The sequence below is a fragment of the Gymnodraco acuticeps genome, unplaced genomic scaffold (genome assembly GCF_902827175.1).
Source record: "Gymnodraco acuticeps unplaced genomic scaffold, fGymAcu1.1, whole genome shotgun sequence".
NCBI classification, from domain to species: Eukaryota; Metazoa; Chordata; class Actinopteri; order Perciformes; family Bathydraconidae; genus Gymnodraco; species Gymnodraco acuticeps.
In genome coordinates, this window is record NW_022992126.1 from 3776954 (window position 1) to 3782429 (window position 5476).

The following is a 5476-nucleotide window of genomic DNA, read 5'->3' on the forward strand; positions in this document are numbered from 1 at the left end:
AATATCTGGAACAAACTCCCAGAAACCTGCAGGTCCGCTGCAACTCTGACTACTTTTAAATCCAGGCTGAAGACTTTTCTTTTTGTCGCTGCTTTTAATTGAACTATTCATATCTTAGACTGCACTGTAACTTTTATCCATGTATTTTTTCTTTTAATGTTTATTGTATTAGCTTTTCTTTTAATGACTGATTTTTAATGCCATTTTCTTAATGTCTTTCATTTTTGTAAAGCACTTTGAATTGCCTTGTGTTGAAAAGTGCTATATAAATAAACTTGCCTTGCCTTGCCTATGAACGTATCTCAAATACGTTTATTTTCTACATATCTTCTAGCAACATATTTTCTCCCACGTTAAGTTTCTTATGAACGTATCTCAAATACGTTTATTTTCTACATATCTTTGCCATTTATTGTCTTGCTTATAATAATGATAATAGTCATTTATAAATATCATTTTAGAGCACACATTTGAAATCAGTAGGCGAGGCTGTGTTATAGTACTTTGGGTTTTCTATTTTGTAATTTAATATACAAATTCAAACACCATGATTTATTTTTAATAAAATAAGGCATCATATTCCTACGAAAACTTAAAGTATTTTTATTGCTGTTATAGATCAACTTTAATGATTATCAAGCCGTGATCGCCTTTGTAAATATTGAAAGAACACACTGGAAGTTGCTGGTTAGTGATTGTTTTCATTCAGAAATCCCTTTCATTTAAATATGTATATATGTTTGATGCTGTTTTGAAATAACAACCCTTTTTTTTAGTACTTATTTCCTGCTATAAGATCAGTATTTTTGGTGGATCCAGCGGCAAATTCCAAAGAGAAAACAGACTTGGAAAATGCTACGAAAAGAATACGGTAAGTCAGCAAATTAGATATAAAGTGATCTTAGAATTATATTTAGTGCTTTGTGTTTAAGTAAACATAAGTATGTTAACAGAAGTTCCCAAACCCACACCACTGAAGCGGTGGTCTCAGCTGTTTTTTAAATGATATTTCCTTATCCCGCCCTTAGTATCTGTGTACACAATTCTAAATGAAGTAGCTCAGTAAGCAAGGTAACCTACAATATTTTCCAGTGTCCATACTGTTGGGATGGAGTGTTTTTATTTTACACAATATTTAAAGATTTTTATTCTACATGTGTCTGTTGGGAGTTACATTAGAGACTATTCCACAATGTGTTTTACAAAGGGAATACTTCAAGATGAGGAGGACCTGCTATGGCAAGGAGGACTGGGGGACTGTCAAATGGAGAGGAGCAACCATGCACCATCCAGTTCAACGTGATGGCAGTAGCTGTGGGGTCATTGTTACCATGGTAACGTAGTTTTTTACTTTAACTACTATATGTAATATGTATGCTTCTGCTACATATATATTCTTATATTTATTTCAGTGTCTTGATTATTATACAAGTTTAAAGTATAAAATAGTCAATGATGTTAAAAAATAAGTCATTAGTTTCTGAATTATCAATTTTCAGTTTATTTTTTAGGGGAATTGTGTAAAAGTGATAAGAGGGCTGGTTGTTGACACAACCCATGTAGTTTGTCATGTACATTCTTCAAGTTGTGTTAATTACCTCATTACAACTATTAGTTATTAATAGTTTGATCATTTTTATTGAAATATCAATTCAATGTTGTAATTTTACTGGCAAAAACAATGTAGCGCAGATGAGAAGTGTGATTCTGTGTGTTGGTGTGTAGATGGCAAGAGCAGTGATGGAGGCCTTTCCTGCATTACCAATTATGTCCTTTGGGACATCCAAAAAGGAGATGGCTTGTGAGAGGAGAAAGTTTGCACTTTCAATACTCAATGGTTCAGGTTTGTAAGTCATTTGTCCTGCTTTATGTTATGGTTCTTAGTTAGTTGTTATGGAAATGATGAACTTCTATTAAACCAATGCAATCAAACAAATCTACAATAACTACAGCCTGTAAAATTGCCTTTGAGTCCACACACTACAGCATTTATAGCCGACAGCATCATTGATTTTAAGCACAGGGCCCAAACCAAATATTCCATACATATCTCAGTTGAACCCATAACTTATATTTCTCTCACACACACTCCATTGAGACATTAACAGTTGAAGAATAACTTTTTTTCCTGCTGCAATAAGGAATGTAAATACTGACACTTAAACTGTCACGATTTGTGTTAGGAGAGCAGGGAAGAGGAAACGAATACAGATTGTACCAGGCATCCAGGAACAGTTTATAGGTGGTTTATTGAAAGCTTACAGGCAGAGTGGCAGGAGGCATGGGTGAAATATGGAACACAAAACAGGGCTTAGAGTGAAACAGTGACAAATATAAATTCCTGCATTTTTAAATGTGTTGCATACAGGTCATTGCCTAGTAATGTTTAGAATATTACGGATTGTTTATGTATGTCTGCTTATATGTTGTTCTGTTCACACTGTGTACATAGTCTTCTTTTTAAAACATCCATCCTTAAAAACATATTAAACCTGTGTTAATGATCCCATTCATGATCCATTTAGAGTTCATAAGCTATAATTTACAGCTGAACAGCTGCATAGAATTTGACTGCACTTCTGCTGCCAATAAACTGTTAACTGTATACATATACAGTATGTCTAAATAACATATTTTCTTTTCCTGCAGTGTTTCACATGGAGAACAACTGTGCAATGTGCTCTGCCTCAAAGCCCCCAGGATCTGGGCCTCCCACTACAGATTGGGTGAGTATTTGTCGTAGTGTAGTTATAATAGGGCTTCATCATATTCTAATCAAATTCAATTTATGATATTAGATGTATTTATAAAACTGTTGAGTCACTGGGTCTATCCAGATCAGGCGGTCCAGTGAAAACGCTGCAGGGCCATGCTTCGATTTCTACTTTTCGGCGCATGCCGAATAATTTTTTTACGGCAACCTCGTGCGTCGCCCCAGCTGCAGCCCACACACATTAACTTTATTCAAAATGACTGTGGAACCGATATAAATTGATTTACTAACAAAACAGTCAAGACAACTTCTCTCAGATAAATGGTAATGTATATACATTGTTTACACATATAATGAACAGAGAGAATATAAAATGTGATGAGTAGTGGAATAGGGATACTGACAATTCTAATCATGTCTAATAGCAACATATTCAATTAAAGTGTAACTTCACCCACATGATGACAATAGCCTCAATGCAGCGTTGACAAATATGACAAAGCTACATTAGCTTGGAAAATAGCAATATGGGGCACTGAATTAGCGCACCCCGCGGTTCCTCCACCTCACTCTACACCGCTGGGAGACTGACGGTACATGTCCACCAGATCAGGCCTGGAAACCAAGTTATACCTTGAGGCAACACTCCTAATGTAAAACGGACCACTTGGAAAGAGGTTTGTGTGTGTTATCTGCTGTTGTCCTCTTTCACACACCAACATCCTGTAAGTCACTATCAAAATATGGGAAGCAGGGAGAAGCAGCTCGTATGCAATACATACAGTAACTGACCAATTAAGAATACCAAAAGGTAACTACATTATAGTGATGCAACATGGGGTTTTCCCAGAACTATAAATCTTCTACCTATAACTACCTAAAAAACATTTGTATTTGAAAAACTGAAAATGTAGACATAATAGTTATTTTCAGATATTAAACTGGTGTTTGAGGTGAGTATGCTACAGACTATAGATACATGTAATAAAGTTGATATGAATCTAATTTTGTCAAAATTATTCTCTATTGCACTTCAATACTTCATCATTTCCGATGACAAGATGTATCAGATTTGATGGTGTCACAGTGTGACACCTGTGAAAGATGGTGCCATGAGCAATGCCTGGGGATTAATCAGGACCAACTCCAAGAAGCCAGGGCAAGCAATTGGAATTGCTTTCTCTGCAACTAGGGCAGAAGAACATGGCAGTGTCATATGTCTATGGAAGAAATGTTTTTAGACCACATTAAAGTTGACACAAATGCTCATTCTTGTTCTCTGGAGAGGACTTTGAAACTCAAATTACTAAAAAAGTACACAGTAAAAGTAGTTCATATTATTTGTGCAAGTACTCGTAGAAGTATTAAGTACAAACATGGCAGTTTCATAAACTACTTATGGAAGAAATGTTTTTTAGACCACATTAAATTTGACGAAAATGCTCATTTTTGTTCTCTGGAGAGGACTTGGAAACTCAAATTACTCAAAAAGTACACAGTAAAAGTAGTTCATATTATTTTTGCAAGTAGTACCATTAAGTACAAACATGGCAGTTTCATAAACTACTTATGGAAGAAATGTTTTTTAGACCACATTAAAGTTGACACAAATGCTCATTCTTGTTCTCCGGAGGGGACTTTGAAACTCAAATTACTCAAAAAGCACACAGTAAAAGTAGTTCATATTATTTGTGCAAGTAGTCTAAGAAGTACTAAGTACAAACATGGCAGTTTCATAAACTACTTATGGAAGAAATGTTTTTTAGACCACATTAAAGTTGACGAAAATGCTCCTTGTTCTCTGGAGGGACTTTTGCCATTCTCAAGAAGTACACAGTAAAAGTAGTTCATAGTATTTGTGCAACAAGTGTATGAAGCAATAAGTCCTAACATTATTCTCATAAATTACCCTGTTCCTCAATCGCAGATAATATAAATGACCCACATGCCATCCTTTACTTTGAAATCCTCACCGGAAGTGTTCCTGCACATACGAAACGTCCAGCTTCCCAGGGTTGTTTTATTGCATTACCGTAAACCTGTAACTAATCGCGCACTCGAAATACAGGGGCGGCTGGTTTGACCACGCAAAAGTGAAAGACGGCTGGCTTGACCGCAGTCGATAAACCAGGTGTATGACTAGTAAAGACAAATAATTAACAAATACATATCTGTATTAACACAGCAACGTGTACACTGGTGTTATTAGACTTGGCTACAGACTTAGGGCAGCTATAACTGATTGCAGTTGCCACTGCTAGTGAGATGCTAAGGTTTACTTTATAAATTAGGCAAAGGACTTATATTTGCCCCATGCCTTCAGCAGCAGCAGGCCATTCCCTTTGATTTGATCCAGTTATGAAATGTAATCATTTCGACAATAAAGAAATGCTACATAAACGTTATCTTGCACGTTTTATCGAACCATCTCCGTTTCTAACTTTCAATATATTTAAAAAGAGATCTCTCTCTCATCTGCGTGCGGGGGCGGGGCCTCACAGACATGCTGCTGCGCTGTGCACACAGTTCTGCCGGTAATGAATATGGAGAGGCGAAGTCCCTCCCCTTCCGAAAGCCTCCATGGGACCCCGGAAGCGGAAAATTATACATTGAAGTCAATGGAGAGAGAAAAGTTATCTTTTGATCCCGTTTGAATTGTGCCACGAATGACACATACGATGTTTGTCAATTTAAAAGAACATTTTGCAAGTCAAAAAAATAAAAATGTGTCGTAAAACTGTGAAGTTTCACATTTTTTTGTGT

The 5476-nt window shown here is 36.1% G+C and overlaps 1 long non-coding RNA gene across 1 annotated transcript; it reads left to right on the forward strand.

Annotated features, from left to right (window-relative positions):
* Positions 1 to 1173: 1173 nt before the first annotated feature.
* LOC117538030 lies at positions 1174 to 2848 on the forward strand. The gene is made up of 3 exons (XR_004567814.1): positions 1174 to 1334; positions 1726 to 1843; positions 2650 to 2848. It is a non-coding gene; the product is annotated as an uncharacterized LOC117538030 (long non-coding RNA).
* Positions 2849 to 5476: the final 2628 nt, after the last annotated feature.